The sequence below is a fragment of the Podarcis raffonei genome, chromosome 3, assembly GCF_027172205.1.
Source record: "Podarcis raffonei isolate rPodRaf1 chromosome 3, rPodRaf1.pri, whole genome shotgun sequence".
Lineage (NCBI taxonomy): Eukaryota > Metazoa > Chordata > Lepidosauria > Squamata > Lacertidae > Podarcis > Podarcis raffonei.
In genome coordinates, this window is record NC_070604.1 from 113497344 (window position 1) to 113516986 (window position 19643).

Sequence of the window (19643 nt, forward strand, 5' to 3'; positions counted from 1 at the left end):
TGTTTTTTGCTTCAGGGACCATTTCCTAACTATTCTGACTCTTTCACCCAGGATCATTCTGCACCATCCTATTGGATATTTCTGCTACATCTAACCTATACATGAAAAGGCCCTAAGTAACCAGTGTTAAGATGGTGTCCATTCTATTAAATCAGTGGTTCTCAAAGGCTGTGGTGTGCCACACTGGTGGGGCAGGAGAGAATGACCAGCATGGCAGGAAAACTCAAGGACAATCAAAGAACATTTAAACATTTCAGTGTAGCATAGTATAATATCAAAACAATTGTTTTCTTTTTTCATTTGCGGAATACGAATAGATATATTTTCAAAATGTCAGCAAATGATTTCGAGGACAACCCTGCTCGTGTTTTCCAACGTATTTCTTATCAATAAAAAAATCCGAGAGACATTTTTTTGTTCTGAAAGTGTGGCCTGAAGAAAAAAATGTTCGAGAACCACTGTGTTATAAATGGGATATTTATGCATCTAAAGGAAAGGGCTGTTTTCACGATGCTAACTTGGAGAGTTATCTGCTGCGGGAGGTGCAGGAAACACCCCCCCTTGAAAAAGACAAAACCCATTGAGAACGAACAGGGGCCTATTTGTGAGGCTGACTATTAGTTCACAATGATCTTCCACAATGGCTATTCGGCAACAGCTGGCCCACGTCTCCTGCGGACAAAGCCTTGGTGGGGCCGGAGACCCCCTACGGATGAACCGTAACCGTTGCCCGGGCAACAGTTAACCAGCACGTGTTTCATTGTTCCCAACTGTTTCCCCCAGGATATTTACAGGTGGCAGGGGATTCCCCTTTCCGAAAGAGGGGTCGCAACCTTGCGAACTTTCAGATGTTTCAACAAATTGGGGGACAAAAACAGCATTTCCCCCCTTTTCAAGTGGATTAAGTAAATCTTATTAGAGTTCATTTAGGAGGCAGATGCAAGGCACAGCGTGAGCTCTTTCGCTTGCTTTTAAAAAAATTATTATAAAAAAAGTATTCAGTGCAATTTGCCAGGACGCTATCATCAAATTTGGGGGGTGGGTGGGTAGAATCATAGGATTGTACAGTTGGAAGGGACACCAAGGGTCATCTAGTTCAACCCTCTGCAACGCACAAGACTAGGATAGTTTGTGGCTTTTTCAACAGAACTGAACTTCTGGGCAAACTGATATCCAGAATTTGATATATGAACATGGCAGTCTCGTGCATGTCAACTCAGGAGAATCACTAACAGGTAGGATTGCAGCTGTAGGCTGTGAACATTTCTGTTGAGATCACACAAGTTTTCTGATTCAAATGCATTGCTCCCTTTGATAGAATACCACGTTCTTTTCTATCGTTTTCCAGTTATGTATGCATGTATATACAGTGTTCCAGTTACAGATAGGTAGCCGTGTTGGTCTGCCATAGTCAAAACAAAAAATTTTTTTCCTTCCAGTAGCACCTTAAAGACCAACTAAGTTAGTTCTTGGTATGAGCTTTCGTGTGTGTGTATCTGAAGGAGTGTGCATGCACACGAAAGCTCATACCAAGAACTAACTTAGTTGGTCTTTAAGGTGCTACTGGAAGGAAAATTTTTGTTTTGTTTTGTATATACAGTGGTACCTCAGGTTAAGAACTTAATTCGTTCTGGAAGTCTGGTCTTTTCTTTTCTTCTTTACAATAATATTTATTATTTTTCATACAAAAACATAACAAAAGACAGAGTAAACAATAATAAAAGAAAAAATAAAACAAAAAGAAAAAAAGAAGAATAAAGAATATGAAACATAACATATATCAAATCTGGAGGTCTGGTCTTAAACCTGAAACTGTTCTTAACCTGAAGCACCACTTTAGCTAATGGGGCCTCACGCCGCCGCCACACGATTTCTGTTCTCATCCTAAAGCAAAGTTCTTAACCCGAGGTACTATTTCTGGGTTAGTGGAGTCTGTAACCTGAAGCGTCTGTAACCTGAAGCATCTGTAACTCGAGGTACCACTGTATTTAAAAGATTCCTAACTGCCTTTCGGCTGAAACTTTCACGGCATATCTCTGGGCTGTACAGAAGGTGGGGGGGAGGAAGCTTCACAACACAAGTCACATTAAAAAGCAAGCCTTTCAGTCACACAAAAAACAGTAGCCAAAGCAAACCCGTAAATTTAAAAAGCAGCAATAAAGGTTGAAACCAGAAAAGGCAAAATTGAAACGAACCTTTAAAGGCCCAGGAGAGGGGGAGGAGGAGTCTTTACCTGATGCCAAAAGGAAAACAAGCCAAATGTCCTTGGAACAAATAGTGCACAACTCAAGGGTGCCACCACCGAAAAGGCCCCGTCTTTAATTGCCAACCACTGTACCTCCAAAGGTGGGAGGGCTTGCATGGCAGGCCGGGCATCAGTACGAAGCAAAGTTGTGCAAATGCCAGGGCCCACAGGCCCCACAGTGGCTGATGCTAGCACCCCAGGGTTGTTCCTTTCGTCAACAAAACATTTCTTAGGAGATTGAATCTGGTACTTATATGCAAAGCATGCTACAAAGCTATGGCTCTCCACCCCCAGTTGATAAATATAGCAAAAGCTGGGTGTATTTTGCTTCTTCCTTTTTAAGCCCAATAGAAAAAAAGAAGGCAAATCTAAAACGTTGCCATTGCAAGGGAAGTAATAGTGCCACTGTATTCTGCTCTGGTCAGACCTCACCTGGAGTACTGTGTCCAGTTCTGGGCACCACAGTTCAAGAAGGACACTGACAAACTGGAACGTGTCCAGAGGAGGGCAACCAAAATGGTCAAAGGCCTGGAAACGATGCCTTATGAGGAACGGCTAAGGGAGCTGGGCATGTTTAGCCTGGAGAAGAGGAGGTTAAGGGGTGATATGATAGCCATGTTCAAATATAGAAAAGGATGTCATATAGAGGAGGGAGAAAGGTTGTTTTCTGCTGCTCCAGAGAAGCGGACACGGAGCAATGGATCCAAACTACAAGAAAGAAGATTCCACCATTAGGAATCCATTAGGAAGAACTTCCTGACAGTAAGAGCTGTTCGACAGTGGAATTTGCTGCCAAGGAGTGTGGTGGAGTCTCCTTCTTTGGAGGTCTTTAAGCAGAGGCTTGACAACCATATGTCAGGAGTGCTCTGATGGTGTTTCCTGCTTGGCAGGGGGTTGGACTCGATGGCCCTTGTGGTCTATTCCAACTCTATGATTCTATTCTATGCTTGATGGAAGCAGCCAATAATTTCTCCTGCTGATAGCAAATTCAGGGGGCGAGTGCCCACAGGAATGGCACCAAAGAAGCCTACCAAGAAACAGGAGGGAGGTATTGGCATGCTGCAGGTGGCACGCATCCTAAGCCTTGCAAAGTACAAAGCAAACTAAAAATCTACCCCCCCAGAACGGCCCAATGATGGGGACTGAGCGTGCCCAGTAGCTCAGGAATGATGGGTATCGGTTGGAAAAGAGAAATGGGAAGGGGGACAGCCAGTCTGGAAACTTCGTGGCCTCAAAATCAAGCAGTGAGGGCTGTTTGTTGCTGTCATATTTCTTTCTGGGCAAGTTGCACTCTTATTATAGAGGAATCGAAGAAAGGCAGCGCAGCAGCAGGAGAAAAATTCAGAGAGTAATGGAATGAGCGTAGCACTCCCCCTGCTGTCTGTAAGTGGTGATTCACCGACACTCGCATTGAATTGGTTTTAATTCTACTGTTGTTTCACAAATTGCAACCTATCCTGGGATCTTACGATGGACTGGACATTTTCATAAGGCCATTTTGTTGTTTTAGTTGGTTGGGTGTCCCTCTTTTCCTTACCCAGACCTTTGGGTTATAGGGACATTCTAATGGTTGTTCTCAGAGCTGTTTAATTTTTTTTCTTCTGATTTATGCTGGAGTACTTAATTTTAAGGGATGCGGGTGGCGCAGTGGGTTAAACCATAGAGCCTAGGATTTGCCGATCAGAAGGTCGGCGGTTCGAATCCCCACGATGGGGTGAGCTCCCATTGCTCAGTCCCGGCGCTCGGTCCCTGCTCCTGCCAACCTAGCAGTTCGAAAGCACATCAAAGTGCAAGTAGATAAATAGGTACCACTCTGGTGGGAAGGTAAATGGCGTTTCCGGGCACTGCTCTGGTTCGCCAGAAGCAGCTTAGTCATGCTGGCCACATGACCCGGAAGCTGTACGCTGGCTCCCTCGGCCAATAAAGCGAGATGAGCACCGCAACCCCAGAGTCGGCCATGACTGGACCTAATGGTCAGGGGTACCTTTACCTTACTTAATTTTAAATTATTATTTTTTGATTCTGTAATTTTTTGCACATTGCACATTGCTATATTCTCCACTCTGAAATATTCAGTGAAGAGTGGGCTATACAGACTATATTATTATTAAAAATGAGGGGTTCAGGCACACTGAGGAAGCACCCAACATTGTGGGTGCCCGGTGTTTGTGTGTGGAGCTTTCTGGAGGCCGTAATAGACCCCATTGGCCTCTTCCCACCATGTGGGCTGTGGAATATTGAGGGGCCATTTCTGCCACATCATTATTTTCTGTCCCGGTATAAAAGGGGAGTTACACTTGGAGCCAAGCCTAGCTTCTTCTCTCCCTTACCTTACAACAGTGGTGTCCAAACTTTTTCAAAGAGGGCCAGATTTGATGAAGTGAAGTGCCATGAGGGCCGACCAAAGGGCCAACCATAATTGTTGAGCTTTTTTTTTAGGATTGAAGTTGTTGAGGGTTTTTTGAGGATATAAACTGCCACAGGGGCTGGATTAAACCGATTAAGACCCCGAAATGGACTTTGGACATGCCTGCCTTACAAGAAATAATGTGTATGTTGGGGCAGGATCCAAACTTCTTTTACATTGGTAGGCAAACTAAGGCCCGGGGGCCAGATCCAGCCCAATCGGCTTCTAAATCAGCGTGTTTTTACATGAGAAGAATGTGTGTTTTTTATTTAAAATGCATCTCTGGGTTATTTGTGGGGCATAGGAATTTGTTCATATTTTTTTTTTTCAAAATATAGTCCGGTCCCCCACAAGTTCTGAGGGACAGTGGACTGGCCCCCTGCTGAAAAACTTTGCTGACCCCTGCTCTTATACATTGCAATGAAAGCACAACCGCTTGCTTGCTTGCTTATTTGATAGCAGGTACAATTTCACAATATGAGGGATTTCTGGTGGGAGGGATATAGATAGGGGTGCAGAGGGAAGCAGGAAGTTCTTGGGTATTATTTTTTTAAAACTTAGAGTGTCTCCAGACTGGACATACTGGAACGATAAGTTTGCATAATTAAAGTAGATTCAAGGACTCCCCTGCTGCAATAGATCTACTTTAACGGAGAACTGGGAGTTTTGCAATGGGGAAGATGCACAGAAATGTATTGGCTGAATGAATATAATATAGAAGATGAATAAACACCTTGCAAGCAAATCAGGATGAACGGAGAATGAATGCTCATTTGCCATAAGGGTAAAGGGACCCCTGACCATTAGGTCCAGTCGTGACCGACTCTGGGGCTGCGGTGCTCATCTCGCTTTATTGGCCGAGGGAGCCGGCGTACAGCTTCCGGGTCATATGGCCAGCATGACTAAGCTGCTTCTGGCGAACCAGAGCAGCACACGGAAACGCCGTTTACCTTCCCGCTGGAGTGGTACTTATTTATCTACTTGCACTTTGATGTGCTTTCGAACTGCTAGGTTAGCAGGAGCAGGGACCGAACAATGGGAGCTCACCCCGTTGCGGGGATTTGAACCGCCAACCTTCTGATCAGCAAGTCCTAGGCTCTGTGGTTTAACCCACAGTGCCACCCGCGTCCCTATTTGCCATATAACTGCCCCCTAAACAAATGTTCAAAAAGGCCAGATATGATCTAGACTCTGGCATAAGCTTTATGCAAGCAAATCAAGGATGAATGCTCAATAAACAGAACGTCCAGACATTATACAGTACAATTTCTGTACATAAAGAGTAATATAAACAGCAACAAAACATGTTCACTGCCTTGAGGATTTTATTTATTTACACTATCTTTCAATAAAAGAGCACCTGCTCACAATTTTTTTTTTACTGTTTGAAAATGCAAATAAAAGCAATCCATTTGAAATAGAAAAAACACAACCTCAGCTAAATGAATCAAAACGAACATGTCTAATTACACAAGTATCTCCACCAATCCCCAACCATCCAAATAAATAGCTGCATTTCCCCCCTGTCTACCAATGAAGAATTAATACAGACCTCACGGAGGAGAGCGTTCCACAACTCTGGGGCCACAACAGGTAAGGTCTTGCCCCAGGTAGATGATAACATTACCTTGCTAAAGGAAGGAACTTTGATTAGGGTCTCACTTGTAGATCCTAAAAGCCCCGGGAGATTATAGGAGAGAAAGTTCTCCTTGAGATCCAGGCTGATCCAGGCTTTGACTGTCAAAAGCTGCATCTTCTTGAATTAGTCCTGGAAACAAGCAAGTAAAAAAATAAAAAAAAATGCAGCAGTTTTAGAACAGTTCTCAAGTTGCAATCAATGCAAGAGCCCTCATTCCCAGTCCTCAATATGCAAGCTTCTTCATTTCCCCCAAGCAAACAAAACATGGCACCTTGCCTCCCCCAAGGCGGCAACCTCTTCAGCCAAACTATAGTAAGGTAAAGGACCATTAGGTCCAGTCGTGGCTGACTCTGGGGTTGCGGCGCTCATCTCACTTTATTGGCCGAGGGAGCCGGTGTACAGCTTCCGGGTCATGTGGCCAGCATGACTAAGCCGCTTCTGGCAAACCAGAGCAGCTCACGGAAACGCCGTTTACCTTCCTGCCAGAGTGGTACCTATTTATCTACTTGCACATTGATGTGCTTTCGAACTGCTAGGCTGGCAGGAGCAGGGACCAAGCAACGGGAGCTCACCCCATCGCGGGGATTCGAAATGCCGACCTTCTGATCAGCAAGTCCTAGGCTCTGTGATTTAACCCACAGCGCCACTTAGCCAAACTATACATATATATTAAAAAAAAAAACCTTCCCAAAATTTTAATGGGAAGGCAGAGGGCAGTGAAAGGCACCAAGGGGGTGTCTAAGGGCACCACATTGGGGACCTCATGTGTAGACAGTACTGAGCTAGGAGGATCAATGGTCGGACTCAGTTTAAGGCAGCTTCCTGTGCTGCACAGCCACTTTTTAATTTGAAATGTGTTGTATACCTGTATCTGTATCTATATAGCTATATATCTATACAGTGGACGCTTGGGTTGCGAACGTGATCCATGCGGGAGGATCTATTGCTAAGGGTGGATTTGACCCCACACCTCCCAACTCAGTGGCTATTTAACCACTTCACGACATTGTTTGTTATCTAGTATTAGTATTATTTAGATTCGCAACCTGCAGCGCTGCATCTGCGCACGCGTGGGTCACGATTCGGTGCTTCTGCGCATGCACAAAGCACAATTTAGTGTTTCTGCGCATGCACGAGCGCCAAAACCCGGAAGTAACCCGTTCCGGTACTTCCAGGTTTTGGAGCGTCTGTAACCCGAAAACGCACAACCTGAAGCGTCTGTAACCCGAGGTATGATTGTATATCCTTATCTCCAGATCTCCATCTCATCTGTATCTGTATATCTATATATAATGTATCTCATTCTTGTATCCCTATCTTCTTCAAGGCGGGGCTGGAGGCACCCATAGGTGGAGCAATGAACGCAAATTTCACCTTTGCACAGTACATGCACCCACACAACCCCCTCTGTCCTTTTGCAGAGACATGATCAGAACTCAAGGGCACATTCCAACCGGGTGGGAGGGAAGCCCCAGGGTCAGAAGCAGGGCCAGTGATTGGTGTAGCCTGGGGAGAGGGAGCGTACCAGAAAGAGGCTAGAGGGCCACATTGGGCTCCGGGGTCTGTGGTTCCCCACCTCTGCTATTAAGATCTGCCAGCTGCTCAAGGGCATTGCTGAGACAACTTGTATGTTCTGCCTCTGCTGCCGAGTTGCTATCTGTGGTCCTGAAACCCACGCATTAGTTCTTCTCTAAGGTGCTGATTTTGTCTCACTTTGCCTTCCTGCCTCTCTGGAACCCTGGGACTACCGACTTCCCTCTTTTGATATTTCCATTCTGCTTTTCCAACAGCAATGTTGAGCTCAAAGCTACTCACAATAACCATAACCTTAAAAATGAGCAAGCATTGCAGTCACTACAATCATACCTTGCCAACAAAGGTCTGTATTGTTAAAGCTATGGTTTTCCCAGTAGTGATGTATGGAAGTGAGAGCTGGACCATAAAGAAGGCTGATTGCCGAAGAATTGATGCTTTTGAATTATGGTGCTGGTGGAGACTCTTGAGAGTCCCATGGACTGAAAGAAGATCAAACCTATCCATTCTGAAGGAAATCAGCCCTGAGTGCTCACTGGAAGGACAGATCCTGAAGCTGAGGCTCCAATACTTTGGCCACCTCATGAGAAGAGAAGACTCCCTGGAAGAGACCCTGATGTTGGGAAAGATGGAGGGCACAAGGAGAAGGGGACGACAGAGGACGAGATGGTTCGCGAAGCTACCAGCATGAGTTTGACCAAACTGGGGGAGGCAGTGGAAGACAGGGGTGCCTGGCGTGCTCTGGTCCATGGGGTCACGAAGAGTCAGGCAAGACTAAACGACTAAACATCAACAACAATCATACCAAAAATGCAATAGCAGAAAAAGATAAGGCAGAAAACAAATTCTTCGCACGATTAATACAATGTACAGGCCATCGCCTATCTTTGGTAGTCAGTTTCCCTATGGATCAGGCCACTTAGACAGCAATTTGGGCATCTCTCTGTGTCACCAAACATTGATGGGTATCCCATTCAAAATCAGAGAGAGATTTCCAGCTATCAAGAGACCTTTTTCTAATGAGACCCAACCCTCCCGGACTAATTACTGAACAAGGGAGCACAGAAACAGGAAGCTGCCTGATACAAAGTCAGACCATTGATCCATCTAGCTCAGGGGTCAGCAAACTTTTTCAGGCTGGTCCACTGTCCCTCAGATCTTGTGGGGGGCCGGACTATATTTTCGGGGGGGGGGGATGAATTCCTATGCCCCACAAATAACCCAGAGATGCATTTTAAATAAAAGCACCCATTTTACTCATGTAAAAACACCAGGCAGGCCCCACAAATAACCCAGAGATGCATTTTAAATAAAAGGACACATCCTATTCATGTAAAAACATGCTGATTCCCGGACTGTCCGCAGGATTGAGAAGGCGATTGGGCCACATCCAGCCCCCTTTGTGTGCCACTCCAACAACAAATTATACATTTTTGATAAATTTTTAACATTAGTATCTAACAACTCCGTTTCCAATTTGTTTTTTTCTGACGCAAAACCATTTTTCTTGTCAAGTTTAAACAATTCATTAATCCGATAATAATGTAGCCAATCCAATTTATCGTTGATTTGCTCAAATGGTCTTAATTTGTATCCTTCCTTATCTTCCAACAGTAAATCAGAATATCTCAACCAGGTACTCTCCATATTTAACTTCTTCTCGGCCTTTGCTTCCATTGGTGAAAGCCACCTAGGTGTTTTCCTTTCTAAGAGATCTTTATATTTTATCCAAACATTGTATATTTTCTAATTATTTGGTTTTTAAAGCCTTTATGAGCCTTTATCTTATCATACCATAAATAAGCATGCCAGCCGAATACAGTGGTACCTTGGGTTACATACGCTTCAGGTTACAGACTCCGCTAACCCAGAAATAGTACCTTGGGTTAAGAACTTTGCTTCAGGATGAGAACAGAAATCGTGCTCTGGCGGCGCAGCAGCAGCAAGAGGCCCCATTAGCTAAAGTGGTGCTTCAGGTTAAGAACAGTTTTAGGTTAAGTACGGACCTCCGGAACGAATCAAGTACTTAACCAGTGGTACCACTGTACATTGTCGAACCCCTCCAAATCAAGAACATCAGCATTATCTAATTTAATCCATTCCTTAACCCAACAAAGGGCTGCGGCATCAAAATATATCTTCCAACCCGGCAGAGAAAATCCCCCTCCTTCTTTTGAATCTGTTAGTAATTTATATTTAATTCTGGGTCCGCTCCCCCGCCGCCGCCAGATAAATAAACACTTTCTGATGGTCTAGCTCAGTATTGCCAAGACAGACTGGCAACAGCTCTCCGGGTTTCCAGGCAGCGATTCTCTCCCAACTCTACCTGGAGATGACAGGAATCAAACTTGACACCTTCTGCTTCGCAAGGCAGATGCTTTGCCACTGAGCTACCGCCCTTCTCCAAATGGGATTGGGAACACCCTCCCTCTCCTTGTTAACATACAATCTGCCCACACCTCTCTCTGTGAAAAAGGAAAAACAAGATTTACTTTTATTTTTTATTTCCCTCCCTTCTCTCTTGATGTTTTCCCCAAGCCCCTTAGCAACTGGGATCTGGCTCAGAAGGCACACGAAGGCTCCTGGCATGATGCCCTGTTTCTTTTCCTAGTCAACAAAGCCAGAGACCCCAGCCGCAGAACGGCAGGTGCAACAGATTCAGGGTCCAGAGATTTCGCTTCCTGGGTCCAAACGCCACCTGCCAGCATGTTGTGCTTTCACTAGGAGATGGAGCTTGGAGCGGAGAGGAGGGGGAATTTCTCTAGAGAAGGGGTGAGGTGGAGATTTGGGCCTTCTGCAGACAGAGACTCTGGCGTTGGGCCTCTTCCCAGCTCTGCAGAGGGCAGTTTGCACCTAAGGAGGGAATAGCTCCCCTCTCAACCAATTGCCATATTTATTTTATTCGTGGAAATATTTCCACACTGGGTCATCAAAGTGGCTCACAGAGTTTTTTTTTTTAAGAAAATATAATGGAGTTAACAATTTCATGAGCTCCCAAGCAGAAGCGAAAGGTGCCTAGAGATGGGCAGATCTACCGTATTTTTTGCTCTATAAGACTCACTTTTTCCCTCCTAAAAAGTAAGGGGAAATGTGTGTGCGTCTTATGGAGCAAATGCAGGCTGCGCAGCTATCCCAGAAGCCAGTGATCCCTCTTGCTGTTCTGGCTTCTGAGATTCAAAATATTTTTTTTCTTGTTTTACTCCTCCAAAAACTGGGTGCGTCTTGTGGTCTGCTGCGTCTTATAGAGCGAAAAATACGGGTATTTGGTTTCTCATTTTTGCAATCTTAAGTTCAGTTCTATGCATTTTTTTTTTAAAAAAGCATTTCTGTACCAACGTAGGATGAAACATCAGGGGGGCGTAAAATGTTAAAACATAAAACGCAATTTAAGAAATAAATATTAAATATAAACACTACTGATGATCCTTAAAGTGGCTGGCTGATCCAAATAAAAATCAAATAGCTGTAAAGGCCTGTCAGTGTTTCCACATTAGTTTGCAATGGTGGTGGTGGTGACGATTTAAAAAAGGCCTCCTGAAAATCATCAGTGTTTTTGTTTGAATTTCTCCCAATAAACACATTTTCATATGCAATGTCTCCTAAAGAAACACTTTTGCAAACCAGCTTCCCCAAACACAATGCATTTGTGCATGATATTTTCCAGTAAAGCATGCATTCATTTCTGTCCAGTGCCAAGGGCCTTCTGGCGGTTCCCTCACCGCAAGAAGCCAAGTTACAGGGAACCAGGCAGAGGGCCTTTTCGGTAGTGGCACCCGCCCTGTGGAACGCCCTCCCACCAGATGTCAAATAGAAAAACAACTACCAAACTTTTAGAAGACATCTGAAGGCAGCCCTGTTTAGGGAAGCTTTTAATGTTTAATAGGTTATTGTGTTTTGGTGGAAGCCGCCCATAGTGGCTGAGGAGGCCCAGCCAGATGGGCGGGGTATAAATTATTATTATTATTATTATTATTATTATTATTATTATTATTATTACCTGGCTGGAGAACAGAAAAAAAATGTGTGAATTTGGTAGAGTGGTTGTGTTCTAGTCCCCTTTCCACTGAGGGAAAGCCCACAAACAGTCTTCTCTCTGGTGTAAATAGTGTCTTCACCCCAAGCAGTAAGCCAAAATGGCAGAAAGTCCCCCCCCAAAAAAGAGGCAGATTTGGGGGGTTAGAATGGAAAGACACAGGACAGGTGATGCATTCCTGTCCCCTAAAAACATCCCTTCCACCCCTTGCATTTATATTACTTCAGTGCCTCTCCAGATTGGTCTATTTTTTACTCCTGAAGGTATCCTGCAAGGCAGTGGAGGTTTAAGATCAGAGTTTTCCTTCTCCTAGATGGGCTGCCTTCCCAGCTTGATGAGCCCCATCTGCCCCTCTTTTCCCTCTACAGCACATGAAGAAACCACCTTCTCGACCATTGGACCCACTATTGGTCTCATCAATTCCATCCATCAGAGCCTGTCTTCACATGCAGAGGAAGTTCCAACCTCACAGAACATTTGAGATCCATGAGTTATCTTCACCGGCCAGTCGAAGCCGTTGTCACATGCTGACAACTTCTAGGAGCCACAGGCGACCGGTGGGGACTGAACTACCCCAGAATGAGCATGACGTGTCCCCCACCAGCAATATTAAAGGTAAAGGGACCCCTGACCATTAGGTCCAGTCATGGTCGACTCTGGGGTTGCGGCGCTCATCTTGCTTTACTGGCTGAGGGAGCCGGCATACAGCTTCCGGGTCATGTGGCCAGCATGACTAAGCCACTTCTGGCGAACCAGAGCAGTGCACGGAAACGCCATTTACCTTCCCGCCGGAGCGGTACCTATTTATCTACTTGCACTTTGACGTGCTTTTGAACTGCTAGGTTGGCAGGAGCAGCGAATGAGCAACGGGAGCTCACCCCGTCGCGGGGATTCGAACCGCCGACCTTCTGATCGGCAAGTCCTAGGCTCTGTGGTTTAACCCACAGCACGACCCGCGTCCATTCACCAGCGATATTACCCCTCCCCTAACCCCCCACATACCCCAGCTCTTGAACTATAGTGCAACAAAAGCAGGACTACCCCCCTCCGCTGTGCATTTGTGGCATGAAATGTTCAAGAATTTCAGCAAGAAGCTATGGGGCATATAAAGATGGGAAAGGAAGCATGTCTTGGAAGTTTTGATGGTGCAAGCAGTATAGGAGGCAGGATTCTGTATAACCACCCCGGTAGCACCATGAGTACAAGTCATCATAAATACACAATAAAAAAGGATGTCTGGAGAGGCCCTCAGAAAATGTGGGTGCTGGAATATGCTTCTGCCAAAATACTATGTTTTTCTCTCCTTAGAATCAAAAAGCAAACTAAGTAAAGGTAAAGGGACCCCTGACCATTAGGTCCAGTCGTGACCAACTCTGGGGTTGCGGCGCTCATCTCGCTTTATTGGCCGAGGGAGCCGTCGTTTGTCCGCAGACAGCTTCCGGGTCATGTGGCCAGCATGACTAAGCCGCTTCTGGCGAACCAGAGCAGCGCACGGAAACACCGTTTACCTTCCCCTATTTATCTACTTGCAGTTTGATGTGCTTTCGAACTGCTAGGTTGGCAGGAGCAGGGACCGAGCAACGGGAGCTCACCCCGTCGCGGGGATTTGAATCGCCAGCCTTCTGATCGGCAAGACCTAGGCTCTGTGGTTTAACCCACAGCGCCACCCATGTCCCCCCAAAGCAAACTACATGTACTCAAATGCTCTTCATTGAGTGTACTCATCCCTTTACAATTCTATAGACACAATAGGCAAATATTAAAGTAATAGCAAAATAAACCTGTGTAGGATTATAAAGGATTGTAATTTTTGCATTTCATTGCCATTCAACTCCCACCTTATTCACCCCCTCCTTTATATACCTGCCGGCTAAGATCTCTTACCTAGAGATTCTCAGGGACCGGACCTTTTCAACTTACGCCACAAATTATATTTCAGTTATTAATGCCACATAAATTTTTCTGAAGCAAATTATGTCCATGGAGAAGTATAAAGAGAATCGACATATTGAGCAGTGTGCTATATTTTTGGCGTTTCAACCCTGAACAACCCTACATAAGAGTACGCGCTGTTGATTTCAACATGCCCTTGCGTCTTACGTGCCAAAAAAGGAAGCCAAATTAAAACTTTTTAGCAGTGTGACATTATAGAATTAACTCTGGATTTTGAATGTCACCAGCGGGTGGCAGTTCTTTAGCAGGTTGCCTTATAACTACACCAAGAGAGTATCCAAAATTTGGTGGTTGGCATTCAGTTTGCGAATGTTGACCATCCTGGGTGAACCAGGTAAATCTCCAAAAACTCTTGACATGTGACAAATGCTTACTTGTGTACTCTCCAAGAGTTGAAATACAACCATGTCTCCATCTATCTCTACCCATTTTCATGTCGGCTCAAAATTAATCTGGGATTGTCAACATTTGCCTATCAGTGCAGCCTCCCACCTAATTTTGGACATTCACTGTAACACATACATTTTTGGGGGTGTGGCCAACACTCTTCCTTCCACAACAGGAAAATCAAGGTGTTTGTAACAGAGCGGTAAGGTTACATCTTTGCACAGTTAACATAACTTTCTACCTCACCCCATAAAAAAAAAAGATTTTCAGGCTTACCAGAAAGGATTGTTTGCAATGCTTCCAATATAGCCAGGCGGGTGGGGGCATGTCTGAAGAGACAGAGAACACGGCAGGATGGCAACAGGTTTGCAGCCGAGAGGTCGCTAGCGAAAATTCTGCTAAAGCAGCATTTTATAGCCCAAGTCCACTTTGCTTTTTGGCATTAGCTCATTTGGCAAAGGCCACCGTGGGGAGGGAAAGAACCCCCGACACTATACAGCATCTATTCAATATCTAGGTCTTCCCTTTGAGCTGGAATCCTCTTTGAAGTCTTCCAAATTCGCCACCGGAGCTCGCCTGGGCCTCCGAAGTTCCCTCCCTGTCGCATCGCTTCCTGCTTCTTTGATTTCCCTTCCCAATTTCTCCAGCACAAAAGCATCTGCCCACCGCATAGGGCAGCCGAAAGCTTTCAGAAGGTTTTCTGTCTCTTTTTTTTTTAAAGCTCCCCCCACCGCAGCGAAAGAAAGGCAGGAGCAACATGTTACAACAAGCGAGCTTTTCTATAGGAAAGGAGGCTGGCAGCCCACACTTTGTTATCCACTTCATAGGCAAGAGTCTTTTTGACAGTGCTAAACCATCGGCCCTGCTGAGCTCAGCAGGAGTCAAGCGCTGAGTACCATCTGTCAAAGCTGTAGGGTCTTCCCCCTCCTCTCCTCGCCCCATTTATTATTATTATTACTGTTATTATTATTAAATTATTCTACAATCTGCTAAAAAGGAGGCAGGGAATGGAAGTTACTCGATTGCATTGTTAGCGGAAGTTTGCAGACTGACACCGAGCAGCAGTGAGTGTGCAAATTCCCAAAACACTACAAGGAAAAGAGTGGGGAGAGAGTATTCTCTGAAGAGAGCCAGTCTTTTAACTCGGAGGGTCTGTGTGAAGCGGAAAGAGAGTTCCCTGCTATCTTATTCAAGAAAAGGTTCGAACCATGCATTTAGAAGAAGCTTTGATGGGGGAAAAGGTACTGTTTGAATGTTTTATTTCAACTAGCCATAACAGGTATACTTTTTCTTGTTGCGTGGCGAGTTCCCGCCTCCCCCCAGTGGAAATAAAGACACATGACAGTTATTTAAGGTTAATGGGCTAAATATGGCCACAACTTTATTGGTTATAGGTATTGGTCCTAACTGACTATCCGGCTTCAGCCTGTTTGCTTGAAGACCGGGAAGGGTTAACACCAACAGGGGGAGCCCTGCTGATGCACATCAACTAGGGACTCCCCCAGGGTCACCACTCGGGGCGCACTTTAGGCCCTGACCTCCATAGGCTTTGGACGAGGCAACGCCCCCCGGAATCTGTTTACCGAACTACCCTTCAATATTTGGGGGAGCTGATGGTGCTCCCCCCCAACACATCTACATAAAAATACCCCTACCAATGCCTAACTGCCAAAACCAAGGAAGTTGTGACGATTTGCCACGAGGTAGGCGAAAAACCAAATGGCCAGTGCCAATTTGCCAAGTGGAAAAAATTCCTACCAGGCCCCTTAACGGCGACCAACCGAGGTCCATAGCAAGGTCAGAAAGGAAACCTTGAAGGGCGGGCGGGTGGGAAACCTAAAAAGCTGAGCGGGCAAAGAGGGAGATCCCGGGCAGCGCTTGCCTTAAATGAGGCAGGCCACACCCCCTGAGCCAGCTGATTGGCTGGCCAGGGGATGACACGGCCCGAGGATTCCCCTGATCACGTGGGGCTGAAAGCCAGCCTCCGCGCGGGTGTTGGGGGCGTGAGCCCGCAACACCACCTCCTCCTGAGGTAGGAAGTGGCTTTGTCATTGTTACACGAACTTCTGGCCCTCCAAGTGTTGCCGGACTACAAATCCCATTGGCGCTGACCATTGGCCATGCTGGCTGGTGCAGATGGGAGTTGGAAGTCCAACAGCTTCTGGAGTCTCCTTCTGGTCTCCTTCTGGTCAACAGCTTCTGGAGTCTCCTTCTGGTGGAGTCTCCTTCTTTGGAGGTCTTTAAGCAGAGGCTTGACAACCATATGTCAGGAGTGCTCTGATGGTGTTTCCTGCTTGGCAGGGGGTTGGACTCGATGGCCCTTGTGGTCTCTTCCAACTCTATGATTCTATGGAAGGCCACAGGCCCTCATCTGCTTTAGTTCCTTCAGAAACGCACAGTGAAATTTTTGGAACCTCCCCAAAAGTTTATCCCTACTTTTAGATGGGGTTCAGCTCATTCAGAAATGGAAGACTTGAGTCTGAAGGGCTCTATTTTGCTCATATTCAGCCTGGCAAGTTAAAGACAAGTCCACCCATTTGCCACCTCAGTTGGCCCAGAAAAGTAGGACACAGAGATGGTGCCTTGGGCTGAAAACTGAGGGGCCGTGGCACAACGTGTGCCTGTGACAACACACATGTGAGGCATGACACATTGTTGGGATGAGGCGCATCCTCAGGAGAAGGCCTTCCCACCGCTGTGAGCTTCAATGGCTGTGGCTTCAACACTCTCGGCCTCCTCTGTTCCCTCAATATTGGGGGGCTGAGTCACCCGCTAAGGAATTTTGAGGGGACTGATGACAGCTCCATCCCCTAGAGTTAGTGTGCCTGGTAGGACAACAGTGAATTTAGCATGGCCATAGTATCTTCATGGGTCGTCAGTACAGTATAAGTTTTTTATATCTAAACTGAAGGGTCAAAAAAACAAAGCAGCAATCCCCTTCTTTTTATTTTTATATTCATTCCCAGGAACGCTTAAGGAGGCTACCGGCAGCTGCTCAAATGCCCATTTCTGAAAAATGGAAGGCATTTGACAATTTGCAGTTGCCTTCTTCGTGGTGTAACAATGTCTGGAATCTGGCGATATTTGAGAAAACAGCACACTGTTTAAAAGTCTTAAACGGAACTGAAGACCCAGAACGTTCCTAGCCCGCTCACAGAGACTATCACTGCAAATGCAAAGTTCTTTGCTGATACCAGTGTGAGAAATTCGCTTCGTAATAGTGAACAGCAAAAATTGTTCTGTTTATCTTGTTCAACAGTGAAAACAATTATGCTTTCACATTGCAATTGCATGCCTTTTTGTGTTTTTTTACATAATTCAATAAAATAAGAATACCCTTCTTATTAATACACAGCTTTTTCAGGTTTTGGCGTTTGCAATATGTTTTTGAAAAGTAACATACCTGCACCTCTCACCTGTCCATTCTTTCACCTTTTGTACCACTTGTTGATATTCTGGCAACTCTGCTGATAAGCTGTGAATGTACTGTGGGTGGAATTTCCTTTTTTTCATTTTAAGGTTGTGAATCTTCACAGAACCACAGATTCCATGCACAGTATGTCTGCTACATTAACAGCAGAGCTCCCAGATGATGTGCAACTGCTGTCATGGGCCCCTGGCCTCCATTAGGATCTGGCATGGTTTGGTGGCCCCAGATGGAAGAGGAGAAAGAAGGAAGGAGAAGGAACAGACTGGGGGTGGGGGGTGGGACAGGAAAGTTGGCAACTAAGGGATGGAGGAGGGAGGGCCTCCCCTTGCGACTCTAGATATCAAAGTCCAAGAAGCAGATCTTCTGGCTATATCTACCACCCCTCCTGTAGAGCAGAGCCTCATCGGGGAAATGGAAAGACTTCAACCAGCCAGAGAGAGAGGGGCGCTGAACAGGAATTGGTGGTTGCAGCCCATGAGACGATATACAGCCTATGCTAGGCTGCCTTCCGATGGCTCAGGTGGCAGAAACTCCATAGCCTCCAACATTTCTCCAATGAAAATAGAACATCCTGCCATAGCCTCCAACATCTCTCTAATGAAAATAGGGACATCCTAAGGAAAAGCGGGACATTCCGGGATCAAATCAGAAACCCGAATGGCTTCTGTAAATCCGGGACTGTCCCTGGAACACAGGGACACTTGGAGGGTCTGTGTCATGGTTTGGTTCACGGGCAATTTAAGTCCCGGCTCAGGACGTTGGGACTGGGGGCAAGATGGCAGGGTGGGAGCAGGAACAGGAGTCCAGAAGCCAGGAGTCAGAAAGCCAAGAGTCTGAGGGTCAGAGAGCCGGGAGTCAAGAAGCCAAGGGTCTGAGGGTCAGGAAGCAAGGAGTCACAAAGTCAGGGATCCGAGGATCAGGAAGCAAGGAGTCACACAGTCAGGGGTCCGAGGATCAAGGAGAAAGAAGTCACAAAGTCAGGAGTCCGAGGATCAAGAAGCAAGGAGTCACAAAGTCAGGGGTCCGAGGATGAAGAAGCAAGGAGTCACAAAGTCAGGGGTCCGAGGATGAAGAAGCAAGGAGTCACAAAGTCAAGGGTCTGAGGATGAAGAAGCAAGGAGTCACAAAGTCAGGGGTCCGAGGATGAAGAAGCAAGGAGTCACAAAGTCAGGGGTCCGAGGATGAAGAAGCAAGGAGTCACAAAGTCAGGAGTCCGAGGATCAAGAAGCAAGGAGTCACAAAGTCAGGGGTCCGAGGATGAAGAAGCAAGGAGTCACAAAGTCAGGGGTCCGAGGATCAAGAAGCAAGGAGTCACAAAGTCAGGGGTCCGAGGATCAAGAAGCAAGGAGTCACAAAGTCAGGGGTCCGAGGATGAAGAAGCAAGGAGTCACAAAGTCAGGGGTCCGAGGATGAAGAAGCAAGGAGTCACAAAGTCAGGGGTCCGAGGATCAAGAAGCAAGGAGTCACAAAGTCAGGGGTCCGAGGATCAAGAAGCAAGGAGTCACAAAGTCAGGGGTCCGAGGATCAAGAAGCAAGGAGTCACAAAGTCAGGGGTCCGAGGATCAAGAAGCAAGGAGTCACAAAGTCAGGGGTCCGAGGATCAAGAAGAAAGGAGTCACAAAGTCAGGAGTCCGAGGATCAAGAAGCAAGGAGTCACAAAGTCAGGGGTCCGAGGATGAAGAAGCAAGGAGTCACAAAGTCAGGGGTCCGAGGATCAAGGAGGAAGAAGTCACAAAGTCAGGGGTCCGAGGATCAAGAAGCAAGGAGTCACAAAGTCAGGGGTCCGAGGATCAAGAAGCAAGGAGTCACAAAGTCAGGGGTCCGAGGATCAAGAAGCAAGGAGTCACAAAGTCAGGGGTCCGAGGATCAAGAAGAAAGGAGTCACAAAGTCAGGGGTCCGAGGATCAAGAAGCAAGGAGTCACAAAGTCAGGGGTCCGAGGATCAAGAAGCAAGGAGTCACAAAGTCAGGGGTCCGAGGATGAAGAAGCAAGGAGTCACAAAGTCAAGGGTCCGAG

At 46.2% G+C, this 19643-nt stretch overlaps 1 long non-coding RNA gene across 1 annotated transcript in view; it reads right to left on the minus strand.

The window, feature by feature from the left end:
- LOC128411375 (uncharacterized) overlaps nucleotides 1-19643 on the minus strand; it is a 76324-nt gene that overhangs the window by 13645 nt on the left and 43036 nt on the right. Inside the window, exon 2 of the long non-coding RNA XR_008329776.1 lies at nucleotides 6280-6420. This is a non-coding gene — a long non-coding RNA (uncharacterized LOC128411375). The remainder of the gene's footprint in view (nucleotides 1-6279; nucleotides 6421-19643) is intronic.